Genomic DNA, 14899 nt, shown 5'->3' with positions numbered 1-14899 from the left:
TTTCTCACCTCTTAGGTAAGTGGAGAATACTGGTGCTTAACCATATTGATTTTGTTATGTGTTTTCTCACCGCGTGACAGTAAATATGTAAAAATGCACACACACACACACACCCTGGACCACAAATTGGCTAAAGTCACTGGAACAATTAAAAAAACATTCAGTATCTCTACTGCAGCAGAAAAGTAGGTGGATCTGAAAACATATATTACAAGAGTTTCGTCCTGTTCCACAGGATTTCACCAGGAGGGGAAGTTCAACCGAAATAGCACAGAGATGCCATAATAACAACATCAACACTAATAAAAAATTTTAAAAAATCAGAGAAGTACCAAGAAAGTCCAACCACCATTCAGGGGGTTCACATTGTGAATCAGGATATTCTTCAAGAAAAGCTATAGGGTGGGGGAGATCTAATTATAGACCACTAATATTATCATCTTTTTTTAACCAGCCAAACAACAACTAAAGTTAGGATTCAGAATTTATATCAGTTCTGCACTTCTTTACATTTATTTACAGCTGTATTCTCTCTGCCTAAGTGTGGAACCCCTGTATAAATTAGAAGTTTTTTATTGAACAAATGCCCACACACTCACAGAGTCTAGAGCTGGGCATGAATGCTTTCATGATACTTGACTGCTGCCTACAGTATGAAATCTGAGAATTAAAAAAAAACCTGCTCAGTAATTAAATTAAAAATGAACAACATAGGAACATAGGAAGTTGCCTTACACTGAGCCAGAACACTGGTCCATCTAGCTTAGTATTTTGTCTACACTGACTTCCAGTGACCTTCCAAGGTTTCAGACAGGACTCTTTCTCTACCTGGAGATGCTAAGGATTGAACCTGCGACCTTTTGCATGAAAAGCACTTGCTCTGCCACTGAGCTACAGCTTTGCCTCTTCTCATTACCTGAACACAGGGCTTTTTTTAAAGGTGGTGATTGGTGAAAGAGGAAGCGTTGGGGCACCAATTATGGAGGGCAGGTGGACAGGCTCCCTGCTTTTCTCAGACCATGTAGACTTCTCCTTCTGGAATACCAACATTTCTGGTTACTATTATGTATATAACATGCGCCCAACCAAACAAACGCTGTTAAGAGAGTGGTGCCATTTTGCAATGTACACCTGAACATTGAATATATATTGAAACACAGACCTTGGATTTTTGTTGAAAAGAGCCCCCCACATCTCTTTGTCCTTCTACTGGAAAATCAGCAAATGAAGGCCTTCAAAATGTCAGCACAAAATAATTCTGACCCTAAAAGAAAATGTAATGTCATGAATATTATGAAATGAATGCTGGGGGAAGCAGAGTGAGTCCAGCGAAATTACTTGGTGTTATTTAGCACCATCTTCTGGTGAAATGATCGTATTGTGGGGTTTTCGTTTTTGTTTTGTTTCTAATGCAGAGACATCCTATTTTGCTCTCAGGCTACGGTATTTAAATGCAGATAGCTACTTAGGCCAGGGAAGGGAACCTGTGGCCCTGCAGCTGATGTTCAGCTTGAACTCTGTCCCAGCCAGCATAGCCAATGCTCAGGTGGTGGCAGCTGAAGACCAACAACATCTGGAGGGGATTAGGTCCCCTTCCAACAGACTAAAAACAGCACAGTCCTAACCCAGTCTGAAAGAAATAAAGGTAAAGGGACCCCTGACCATTAAGTCCAGCCGTGGATGACTCTGGGGTTGCGGCGCTCATCTCGCTTTATTGGCCGAAGGAGTCGGTGTACAGCTTCCGGGTCATGTGGCCAGCATGACTAAGCTCCTTCTGGTGAACCAGAGCAGCGCACGGAAACGCATGGAAAAAAATAAGTCCTATTGAATACAGGCTGGTTTACTTCCAGGTAAATGGGGGAAGGATTACAGCTTTTGACACTTTATACTCCCCTCCATGAATCATATAATCTGAGATCAGGTAATAAGTCACTTAAAATAATAAAGCAACACATCAAAAAACAAAACAAAAGGGAGAATTTAGAAAGCTGTGCATTAAAAAAAAAGCATGCCTGCTATTGTTTGAAGACAAGGCTGCTGTTAAAAGCAAAGCTTCAACAACAACCGATGGAAAAAGGCTGGATGCATCTTTTCCTTTGGACTAATTGACATGGAAGTAGGGGGTGTGGTGATAGACTGCAGCCAGCAAAATGTCAGAAAATCCCATCTACCAATGTGCTTCAATGCATCCAGTTGAGCAATACCTATAGAGAAACTAGCAGCTGCTTTCACACACCAGACACCTCTAACAATTCTCCAGCACATAGTGCTTGCCAGAGATTGCTCCACTTCTGGATTATGCTTTATCTTGAGCTCTCCTTCCTCCGCTCCTCTCCTCTCTTTCCCTTTTATTTCTCTTCCTCCTGGTCTCCCTACCCTTTTTCTCTCTCTTGCTTTCTCCCCTCTCCTCTCCCTGCATCTTTGCAAACACTGAGGGAGGTGGGCAGCATGTCTACAGTGCCATCTACAGGCAAATCTGACCTCTGCAATAGAGCCTCTGGAGTTTGAATGCTTCCAGACTGTGGGCGCTTCCAGACCGTCACTGTTGCAGGTGGGATTCAGTCCCATGCTGGCAAGTTCAGGTTGTATAATTATGGTTGATTGTGAAGAACCGACATGGATCCTGCAATCATCATCCGAGGCCTTTGTTTGTGTGCCTCCTCCACAAAAGGTTTGGAGGGCGGCAACACAAGAAGGGGCCTTTTCTGTGGTGGCTCCCTGCTTGTGGAATGCTCTCCCCAGGGAGACTCACCAGGCACTTTCATTGTAGATCTCAAGGCGCCAGTCTGTATAAGTGCCTGCCATCAGGTGATGACTCCGAAGGCAGTTGATCATTCAATAAACAAAAAATGCTATTCTTCAAAGAAACATACTTTTAAAAATACAGCTACATTTATGTAGTCATCATCAGAGCAGCCACAGAAACTAAACAAGACTGCTGTCCCTTTTTTGCCCCAGGGGCTGAAATGCACCTCCTCACCTAATGGCCCTCCACAACAAATCAAGAGCTTTAGCTGATTCATCTACTAAGCAGGGCTCCCCAAACTTGGGTCTCCAGCTGTTTTTGGACTACAACTGCCATCCTCCCTGACCACTGGTCCTGCTAGCTAGGGGTGATGGGAGTTGTAGTCCAAAAACAGCTGGAGACCCAAGTTTGGGAAACAGTGGTTGAGACTAAAACCAGACTTGGCCCAATAAGAAACATCTTGGACATTCGCAACAGCTACATATTCTAAACAGCACTCTGCTGTCAGTAAGTGGAACAATGGCCCTTGTGCCTAGCTCAGAGAGCTGCCAAAACCAATATTTGGTGCTAATGTGTGTGCTCCCACTCCTGGCTCAGGGACAGCTCTCGAAAACAAAAGGCTTCTAGAGCTGTGTAGTCCTTTGTATGCCCTCCCCCATCCCGTGCATCTTAATCCACACACAAGCCTCTTTTTCAAAACCCTGGTTATAAATATTCACAGAAGCAAGGGCAGGAGGAACAAGGTAACAACCAAAAATCTGTGGAAAATTTGTGGGAAATGTGTGTGTGTGTGTGTGTGTGTGTGTGTGTATGTATGTATGTGTATATATATATATATATATATATATATATATATATATATATATATATATATGAATGTTCGACTCACAAAGACCAATGGAAATGCCTTTACTTGGCCCAAACAATTCTGGTCTTGTGCTCAAGCATATGCAGTCATTATTGCCCTGCCTGCACATTCACTTGGCACTTGATGCTGCGGCCTCCCGGTTGAGATCTGCACATCTAATCTGGGCAAGCCTTAAAGCATTTGTGCTGATCCCAGTATTGTGACCAGGCATGCAGAATTCCCTGGAAATTCTGATGGCAGATGGGAAAGATAGGAAGCTGTACTGTCTATTTTCTGACTAGTGGCATAGCGTGGGTTGGCCACAGGGGTGGCTGCCTCAGGTGCAAAATTGTTTGGGGTGCAAAATTTCAGTTCCATCGCCGGACTCGGTTGAAAACTGCTTCTCCATGCGAACCAGGAAGTGATCTCTCCAGACAACAGAACAAATCTTTTAATATCTCTGTGGCTACAGTCTTCTGGGTGATAAAGGCGCCGTTAGGCAGTTGAATGCATATGCATATTCCATCCGTTCCCCTCCCTCCCACCCCTACTCTGCAGCTCCAGGCGCTAGCAACCCACGCTATGCCACTGTTTCAGACTACTTGTCCACCTGCTCCAGTATTAGGGGGCAGGCATGAGTCCCACCATCTGTGTTGTATCTGTATGGGTGAGGATTTTTTCTACTCAGAACAGACACACTGAAATGTGTGGAAGTGGCTAAATAAATACCGTGAGTAGCGGAGGACTATGAGTTTCAATGGGCCTGCTTTCTTTGTTGGTGGCAACACATAGGTCTGTTTCTGAGTTGCTCTGTGCTCTCTCTGTGTCTGAGTTTTGGGCTTTGAGCCTCCCTGTATAAAACAAATCTCTGCATTCTGTTATTCGCTACAATGGGAAATATACAACTGTCTAGTATTCCCCACCCCATTGGTCAAAGTGGATGAAAGTCCAGAAGACGAGCCCTGTCTGAGTCATTCATTCTTAACCTGAAGGTTCATTTCCACTGGAATGTGCATGGTCGTCCTACAGATACATCTTGGTGTGCAGCTTCTTCCTGTTTGAAGCGGTCACCATCTGCTGTTGTGGAGAAACATTTCCTGCACGTTAGTTCCAACCACCTGAGTTCATGCAGTGCTGCCTGCAAAGCTAAGCAAAGGGGAAATGCTTTTGAGGAACCACATCATACGTCATTCATAGAATGTAGTGTCATCTGTGATGGAAATGAAGTTCTGGCCACCTGCAGATAAAAGAGTATTCCCTGATCTTTTTTTTTTTTTTTAATAAACCTTCCATTCCACTGCCATCTTTTAAAATCAGAGATGGAGAATGCTGCTGGACTCCTTTCAGCCCCAGTCAGCAAGGTCAATAGTAGGGATGATGGGAGTTGTAGTCCAACATTCAGATGCACCACAGGTTCCCTATCCCTGTTTTAACTAAAAGATGTTTGAGGCTGCCTAACTACACGATAACATGTCCCATTGAACACAATAGACTTATTTCTGAACAGACATGTATATTGCAGCAACACCAGGAATATATGTGTCATGAACCACTACCAATCTCTTTCCTGAGTTCGTGCACCTGCAATAGCTTATGTACTCTCATCTGATGGGTTGTGCGCAAACAAGCTGAGGCTTCTCCTACAGAGAAGCTGTCGCTGCTCTTTCTTCTTCAACCCCCTCCTGGTCCTACGAGACAGCGGGTAGGGGGTGGGAGGGATTCGACTGGCCCATCCATCACCTGAACAGACTCCAACATGTCCTGCTCACCCATTTCCAACAGCTCTGACCATTCCTCTTCCCCTTCGCCCTGCCTCCTGCTGCCCCCACGGCTGGCACCAAACCCCATAAATAGCTGGCCGCCTCCCCTGGGTCAATCCCCAGGCCTCCTGCCTCTGCAACAAGCTCCTCAGAATCACTGCCTCTTAGCCTAACCTACTTCACAGGGTTGTTGTGAGGATTAAATGTGGAGGGGGAGAGCCATGTACACTGCCTCAAGCTCCTTGGAAGAAAAGGTGGCCTACAGATGCAACAAACGAAGGATATAAATAAATAAATAAATAAATAAATAAATAAATAAATAAATAAATAAATAACTTACTCAAGGCCAGAGGAATTATTTTGGTGCCTGAAGCAGAAAATAAATCCCGGAAGCATCTCTTCCCCTCCCAGTAAAAAGACAACAGCAAAATATTAAACAATTAGCAATTTTCTGCTCTTTCGTGACACCCAAAACCAGCCGCCTGAGGCAGACACAGCACTCTTGACTAGTAGCAGGGCTGGATTGGCAAGCCTACTTTGCTCAACCATTTTATGTTTCCCCCAAACACTGCAGAAAACTGATTGCATGAACAGGATTTGCCTTGCCCAGTATACCTGAAGGAGCGTCTCCACCCCCATCGTTCAGCCCGGACACTGAGGTCCAGCGCCGAGGGCCTTCTGGCAGTTCCCTCGCTGCGAGAAATAAAGCTACAGGGAACCAGGTAGAGGGCCTTCTCGGTAGTGGCGCCCGCCCTGTGGAACGCCCTCCCACCAGATATCAAGGAAATAAACAACTACCTGACTTTTAGAAGACATCTGAAGGCAGCCCTGTTTAGGGAAGTTTTTTAAAGTTTGATGTTTTGTTGCTTTTTATATATTCTGTTGGGAACTGCCCAGAGTGGCTGGGGAAACCCAGCCCGATGGGCAGGGTATAAATAATAAATTATTATTATTACAGTTGCAGGCGCTCTGGTTAGGTGGCGCTACTCACCTGACCACCATGTTGCTGCTGCTGCTGCTTACCGGGAGGTAGCGGGAGAGGCAGCGGCGAGATTGCCTTTGCTGGTGCATTGGCCTCCATGCTACCCTGCCCCTCCCCTTCTACCTCCCAGTAAGCAGCACCAACGCAATGCATCTTGAGGGAGGTCCAACCGCCACTTACTGTGTGCCCGTAACCGTGCAGTCAAACTACTGCCCCTTTGCATTTCAGTTGCTGGGTGTGTAAACACTAGCGCAGACAGTCTGAAGATCAATCAAAACATTCACTGTCTGTTCTTGCAGGGAGCAATTCGGGGACCAGTTTGTTTATTTATTTTTAACCTGGGCCTATCTGCTGAGCAGGTTGGGGGAACAGATTTGCGACCAGAAGGCTACATTTGCATGTTCTTTTCAGGCCAATGTAAATAACGCAAGGCCTAAGCAAAATGGATCTAGCCATCCCTCCCCTGTGCCGACCCCCCCCCCCCAATTATAAAAGGAGAAGTTCCTGTCATTTTGCTTTGCTTGCCTTGGACCCCAGGTCTTCCATTGTGTTTGGGGAAAATCACAGCATTCCAGTACAAAGAAACAGAAAGCTGCCGAATGCCAGCCAAGTCTTTCAACAATCCTCTGCAAGAGACTTGCTGGCAGAAGTCAACCCAAGGAGCTCCCCCTCGCCCCTCAGGTTTCCTGCCATTGTTATTGCAGAGAGACTGGAATTCCACCTAAATGGATTTGACCCTTTTGCTAAACAGCCAACACATATTTCCCTGATTACTATATTCCCGTTTTACGAAGGGGACACGCTGCGTGTGGAAGAGGAGGAGGCGAAGGCAGGGGGGAGAACCATAACCTTAGTATATTCTTAGACCTGGGCTTTTCCAAACAGGTCATTGTTGTTCTTTCTTCTTTGCTTCAGAAGAGCAACAGCTCGCCCATCTGACCAGGAGGAAAAATTTCAGCCTGCCTCTCAACAGCGGACCATAATGCTGTTGCATAGTCCTGTGTATGGTGGAAAATGCAGTGGCCCTCGAAGATAGGAACATTTCAGGCATGGATGCTTGGCCACAATCCTGAAAAAGGGAGGCACCTGCCCATTGATTTCAAGGAGAGAAAGCTAAGCAGTTGCCTACCTACTCTCTGATTTTAAAAAGAGTCAGTAGGAAGTATCCCCCCATTCACATGTGTGTCCTGGCTTTCTCCCACCATGGAAACATAGTAGGAATGGATGGAGCTGTCAGTTTCAGTGAGTTTCTTATTTCCCCAGCCTTAATTCAGTTCTCTATATTCCAGGGGTTAAAAAAAAATCCTCATGGAAATTCATCAGCCTTTCAGTGCAAATTTCTTCTCATAAACACATTTTTGTATGATGTTTTGACTATGATGCACATTTTTGCAAGCAATTTTCCCTAATCAAACACATTCTTGTATGTTGTTATCGCTAATATATGCAATTTTGTGCACATTTTCCCCAGTATAAACACTTTTCATACATACTGTTTGGCTGAAGATCTGCCTTGCAAAATCAGAGACTAGTAACTCTTGAAGGATAGCTGGATTTCAGTTCATGTATTGGTTCGAGAAGTGCAAATCAAATTAAATTTGGTTTTCATTAAAAAAAAACCCCAAAGTGAGTTTCTTCTCCATCCCTAAACCCGAGGAACATGATTCCCAAGCGGTCTCCTGCACTGGTTCAAAAGACTACTTGCTGGAGGTGAAACCACTGCTTTGCCCCCAAACTGAACCCCTCACTGAACCCCCTCCCCCATTAAATGCCATTGCATTATTAAACTGTAGCAGCACTGTTGTCTTTTTCAGAAGTGTTGGTTCAAGAATCCAAACAGCTGAGGTTGTAAAGGCATTTCAATATAAGAGAAGTGTTTTAGATTTATGATATACTCACCCTCAAACTGGCAATGAGAACCAGAAAACCAACTGAAAGGGGTTTCGTGTGTGTGATAATGCTGATATCCAAGTGAAACAAAATGTAAGGGGTCAACAGCCAGTCATGGCACAGCATGAAAAATTCATTCTGAGGTCGATGACCATTTTCTCCATTTCCAAGGTTATTAGTAGCATGGAGAACACATGTCAGAAAAACCAATGCTGCCAAGTCCCCTTTTTCTCCTTAGCCCTGCTGAAACCAATAAGATTGCAGCGATAAAAATCTGGCCCATTTAAATAATTTTTTAGAAGCTATTTTCTTGTCCAGCTGGTGGAAGGGATAACGAGGGTCACGTCCTTTAGATTCTCTTTTATTTTCCTTTGGTACAGGATGAGTTCAATCAAATGTGAAATATTCAAACATCCCATCCAAGGAATCTGAAGAGCTAACACAATGCACTTTGAGCCAGAAACAATGCCGCTCGTCCGTCTCTCGGGTGCCTCCTCTCCACAACAAGCCTCATTCTGTCTTGGCAGGGCGCACCCTTGCAACTCCCTTGTCAGAATGTCAGATTACATGTCGCTACAGAAATAAAACTTGATTCAGCCGGCCAGATGGTATACTGGCCGCAACAGTCCCATGGTGCAAGCCCTGCCAAGCTAAAGTGACAACGAACTTTCTCCTGTCCTCTTTCTTTGTAGTGTGTGCAGTGAAGCTGCCCCTAATGCATTTGCTCGACCTGGTGAATTTTGTGATCAGGTGATGGCTTCCTGCAGATACCACCAGAAGGTCTCTTCTGCTCAATGGAGCAATTGGGCCTTCAGTGCTGTGGCATCTGCCCTTTGGAATTCCCTCCCCTTGAATACCAGACTGGCATAATCTCTGTGGGGTTTTATTGGCTCCTCTTTCAACAAGACTTTTAAACTGAGATCATTTAAAATGATTATTATTTTTTAACGCTTGTTTGCCACCCTGGACTCCCTTGGAATAAACGGCAGGATATAAATTCTGTAAAGAATCCTAATCATTAACCTGTGTGGAAGTAGCTGTTAAATCTGAATGATCTCCCTCCCCATTTAAGAGCAGGCTAGCTGCAATTTTTCCTCCAGTATTGCTGCGACTGCATTGGTCAATCTTAGCCTGAGTTTGGAAGAAGGAGCTCTCTTCACCCTGCGCATGTGTGAAATTCATCATTGTCTCCCCAATAGTTCCAAAACCAGGAACATAAGCCTTTCCCCCATGTGTCTTGAACCGTGCGTGCATGTGTGTCACTAAAACTTCCCAAAATTAATGCCATTCTTCCTTGCCAGCCACCACACAATGCTTTCCTGAGCAGAAGGGATTTTCTCTCCCCCACTTTTCAGCAGCTTGAATCTCTGAAGGCAGAACAGGATGTCAAGAGGACAAGAACTCAAATGGTGCTGGCTGGTCAGGAGAGGCTGTACAAGTCAAGAATGCAGCACCCCCCCTCCCCAGGGAAATTATTTACGCGCCTGGACCATAGGATAAACCAAAGGCCTGGCTTTAAGCAACTATAACAACAATGGGTCACATTCCAGAAGAGCCAAAAACAAATGCTGCAGCCAAAGAACGAACGAACGGATGAAAATACACTCAAGCATACAGGCAAGCGATCGAGGATCTCTGTCTGGTGACCATGTTTGCCGCAATCCAGGAAATGAAACCTAAACCCCGTGCCAGGCCTTCCCAACAACTGCAGCCTTTCAGTTGTGTGTGGCAAAGGTCCCAGCATAGCTCAGCAATTTGTAAGCACCCCTGCTGTAGCCTCCATGTGCTCAGCCCAGGAGTGAAGGAGAAAACACAATGTACAGAAAAACTTCAGCATCCCTGGAAAACCTGGATCACCCACTCTTGGGACTATTTGTGTTCCTTTGGTCATGTGATGCCCGTTGAGTATTAATTTCCAAAGGGGAACAAAAATATTTTTGGGTTTGTTCCAGTCTTCCAGGAAAGGGAAAGAGCAGAAGCACTTAGAGGTAATTAATGTAAACTTATTTCTCACTTCTGGAGCTGATCTGCGGTATCTCCCTTTTAACATTTCCATCTCTGTTTCTTTTAATGGTTAATCCATAACTTCTGCAGATGCCAGCTTCCTTTTGTTGATTATCTATATGCTTATAATAAACAAAGGCTTGATTCCAACCCAAGCTTTTTCTATTTTCATTTTTGCAAAAAATTATTGGACACCGCTGCTTCCCTTGAGCATGCAGACTTGGATGTATTATATTAGCAGCACCTAAATCAGAGAAGAAGGGCTGTGGCCTTCTGGACTACAACTCCCATCATCCCTCACTGTTGGCCATGCTGGCTGGTGCTGATGGGAGTTGGAGTCCAACAATATCGGGGAAACCACAAGTTTCCCTTCATTGACCTAAATCAACCAGCTGTGCTGATCTTCTCAAAGCCTGTGATTCAAGAAGATCACTCTATAATGTGGTTGCCATGTCAAATTGCTGGATAATTATGCCTCAGTATCTTGGAATGGGACTGTAGGACTTGGCTAAAACAGAACTTGTCATTTAGGAGGTCAACCTAGAGTCCAAAAGACAATCTATATCCTGAAGAAACTGATTGTTCTAGAGGATTTACATGGATCATAGAATCATAGAATTGTATGAAAATATGCTGATGCTGTAATTATCACCATCACAGTAATTGTTACACCAATCTTGTGTCAGAATTGTGGCATCTTGCCTGATACAACACATTCAAAAGCATCCCACCATTCTATCGATCACCAGGTCCCTGATGTAGAAAAACTATTAAGAATTTATCTCTTTCACTACTGGGAGAGAAAACACCTTAGCATTATTTTGTCCCTTTTTATCTTTATTATTCACTTTCTCAATGGAGGAGAATACTTTCCCAAAGTGAAGTGGGTGAGTTCACCATCTACTACACTTGGTGGATAATCAAATCCATTCAGAGTATGGGAATTCTTCCTGAAGAGCTTTAAGCACTCATTCAGTATTATAAACATATGGCGCAATTGATAAAGCAAGTGTGGTTTCCTGCTGCTCTTACACAGGTCATCCAGATGTTAGGGAACAATTGCAGTCATCTGTCAAAATGAATGACTGAACATTAAAAAGAAAAACTGTGGGGCAATGGCAACATATTTCTGATGCACAAAATTATTATTTTCTTGCACGTGGCAGCAGAATCTAAAAGGCAGAAAGCAACTCATGTGTACTTCTGAGCCAGGATGCTCACTAATTCCAAAAAGACTAGTGACAAGGCTAGGAAGAATTTTGTGATAAGTTTTTTTTGTAGGATGAAGCTCATTTTGTCCAAGGCAAATACTCAGGTGAGAAAGAGATCGTGTTCATTGCTTGTGATATGAACACTCGATCCCACTATCATCTTTGTCGACAACCTTTGCGAGGCTACAGAGTGCATTTAAAACCTGAAATATACCTGTTTGACCACAGTAAATCCATAGCGTGGTGGTGATGAACTTGTCACTCTCCAGATGTCACTAGACTCCAATCTGGGACTGGTGGGAGATGGAGTAGGACATCTGTATTCTCAGCACCTCCTGGAGACATTCTTATTTAGACAAGACTATCAAGGTGTTTAGGAAATTTGTGTGCATTTTTAATTTGTTTAAATCTATTCTATTGTGGTTGTAACTTTCTGTATGCTTTAATTTAGGGCTGCAAAATTTTTAGTGAAGATTTTATTACAGTATTTTATCTTTTTTTGTAACCCGCTTTGAGGTTTTGTTTACAATCAAGTGGCATATCATTTTATGAAATAAATAAAAAAACTGAAGGGCCACAAATCCCCCCCACCATAGAGGGGCAAAAGTAATGAGGGTTCACCCCTTGGTCACTGATGGCTTTATCGTTCCACTGCACATATTTTCCATTGTACATCATGGAAGAGCAATTTATGGGTGTAGCAATTACAAGATGCAGTGATGGCCAAGATGTCTTAGAAAAGGGAATTTGACAATTTCATGGAAAATAGGTTTACTTACAATAGCTATATGGGACCTCTAGACTGGGGAAATTACACTGCTGAATACCATTTTCTGTGGGGGAACAGCTGAAACACTTGCCTACATGCCCTGGTTGTGAGCTTCCCTGAAACATCTGGTCGGTCACTGTAGGAAACAGCATATTAGGCCAGATGGACCTTTGATATGATCTGGGGGGGGGGGGAGAGGTTTGAAAGAAATAGGTGTCACAAACCTGTGTCAATATTATCCAAGACTTTAGTCCAGGATAGCAACACCATGAGTAAAATACTGTACGATCTTGCAAATAAACCTTCAGCAACCATCTCTCAAGAAAGTTATTCAAATTATTGTTGTTCTATGGTGTCTGTTTCTGTGTGTTATATGCTTGCCATGAAAAAAGGATGATCCATTCCAAATCAGATTAAGATATTTACCTGGTATATGATTAGTTTTCTTGTTGATTTATTCATACTATTTCCCATTGTAATGATGATGCAATATGACTGACTGTTACTTCTTTCTGCCCAATTTCAGCTCCTAGCTTCCTAACAGAGGGATGGATTTCTTGGACCTTCAGTCGTGTGGGTGGGGTATCTGACAAATCACCCCAGGCAAGGCTTCTCTTCCACTCCTGTCTGATATTTTGTCTTATTGGCGAGTTGACCATAACTGACATCTGACTTGCTCCTGCCTGATGGTCAGTGTCTGGGTTGTGAGAGCTTGTGCTTCTGAAGCATCCTTGGCATATGACCAAGTAAGATGGTAAATCCAGCCATGTCCCCCATTAAGTAACTTGTTTTTGACATGTTAAGATGGAAAGAGAAGGTCAGTTTTCAGTTCTTATTCTATAGTTGTCAGGAAAAGATCAATTAGTTTAACCCGGTCATGACCCATCTCCTGTTTGCAGGAAGTAATTGGACAGATAGTATTACAGGCATTCCTGCTTCCACACAGGTGTTGAGCCAGCTGCTGCTGCTGCTCCCCATCTGGCAAGGGACTAGCAGACTGAAGTCTGAATCACCCACTACAGAAGTTGTTATACCTTAGGAAAAAAAGTTTGATATTTTCTCTTTCTATTAGGACAGCAACAAGAGCTGTAGCTTAGTATCGTGGCCAAATGACACATTATTACATCAGGGAGAGTCAATGGGGTGCCCTCCAATTATTGTGGAACAACTATCGTCCCTGACCGGTGGTCATGTTGGCTGCGACAGACAGGAACTGGAGGCCCACACAGCTTGCGGACACCATGTTGGCTGTCCCTGCATTGCACACAGCCATGTATATATTTTATCTGTTTCCTTTTTCCACCTGAAAGCAGACTCTGTTGTTTGACTCAAAGTTGTCCCTGATATTCACATTTGGATAACCCTCTCGAGACTGTAGAAGCTCCAGAAAGATTTGCCCATTTAAAAAATCCAGTACATTTAAGAAGAGGGCTCTGGGTTCTTGAACACCCTTCTGTGCTATGTTCCCTTTCCATGGAGAAATCTTATTTATTTTTTACACAGGGGAGCTTTCAACAAGGATTGAAATGGTGCAGAAACACTTCCGGCGGCGACGCAATCGCCGGGTGGTCGAGGGCTGCTTCGGGTCCGAAGCGCCCTGTCCATCCCGGGGGTTAGGAGCCCCGCCACCGCAAAGCGGGGCTCCGGTTGGGGTGCGGGAAGAGCGTCCCGCACCCTGGGCTCCCCGGCAGCGCCCGCGGAGGCTCCGAACCCTTCCCTCGCTCCCCCTGTAAAGGGGGAGCGGGGGTGAAGGGACAACGGAGCCGGGCTTCGGGGACATGCCCCAACCGGGATGCAAATGCGGCGACAAAGCCCGCGGTGAGCGTCTAAGTTCTACCTTTGAAGAATGGAGCTAAAGGAACCCGGTGGTCGTGAGTAAAGAATCTGATTAGAAATCGTGCTTTTGGAACGATCCGGGGGGAAGGAGAAAGGCAGCCTGCCTCCCTCCCTTCGAGCTTAAGAATCTAACCAATTTGAGTGATTACTGCTACAGAACTGGCTACAATGTATTTAAAATTGACACATGAGACTGGCAAACTCTTTTTTCGGGAAGCTAACTAGAGGAAAATATCTCCATTTAAAGTTGCGGTATTTGCGCTCCAGCTCAAGAAAATGGCGACGAACAAAGAGGGGAGCAGAAATATGATACCCACTTCCTCCTCCTCTGCCAGTATGCTGGGTTTCGTCCTTGAACTGGTATTGAACTCTGGACTAACGGATGAACAGAGACTCACTGCCTTGAAGGTGGAACTGCTTTGTAGAAAAGTCAAAGTCTTGTGTGGGGGTCTGAAATGGAACCAATTGCCCACAGAGGAGGCTTTTAAAACTTTTGACACTTTGGAAGAAAGCCTTGCCAAGGAGCTGAGAGGGTGGATGGAAAGATGGAGAGAAATGAGTGAGCTACTTCGGAGAAGAAATTCGCTTTTTGGGGGTGGCAGCCCCAAGGCGACGTCAAGATTTCTTATATCCAGTCCCCGAGGTGTGAGCTCGGGGGCCAGGGACAGAGAATTAAGGTATTTACAAGAAGAAAAGGAATGTTACAAAGAACCGAAGAAGCTGAGAGATGATGAGATGGACACCTCTGAACTCGTGGCAAGGAGAGGTTTGGACTGTGCCTGGATCTGTGGACGTTTGGAGAGGAAAGCTACATGGAAGTTCAGTGCTGATGCCACCAGGAGAAGAATAATGGA

Source organism: Lacerta agilis, chromosome 7 (assembly GCF_009819535.1).
Source record: "Lacerta agilis isolate rLacAgi1 chromosome 7, rLacAgi1.pri, whole genome shotgun sequence".
NCBI lineage: Eukaryota > Metazoa > Chordata > Lepidosauria > Squamata > Lacertidae > Lacerta > Lacerta agilis.
Note: the sequence above shows the minus strand (reverse complement) of the source record.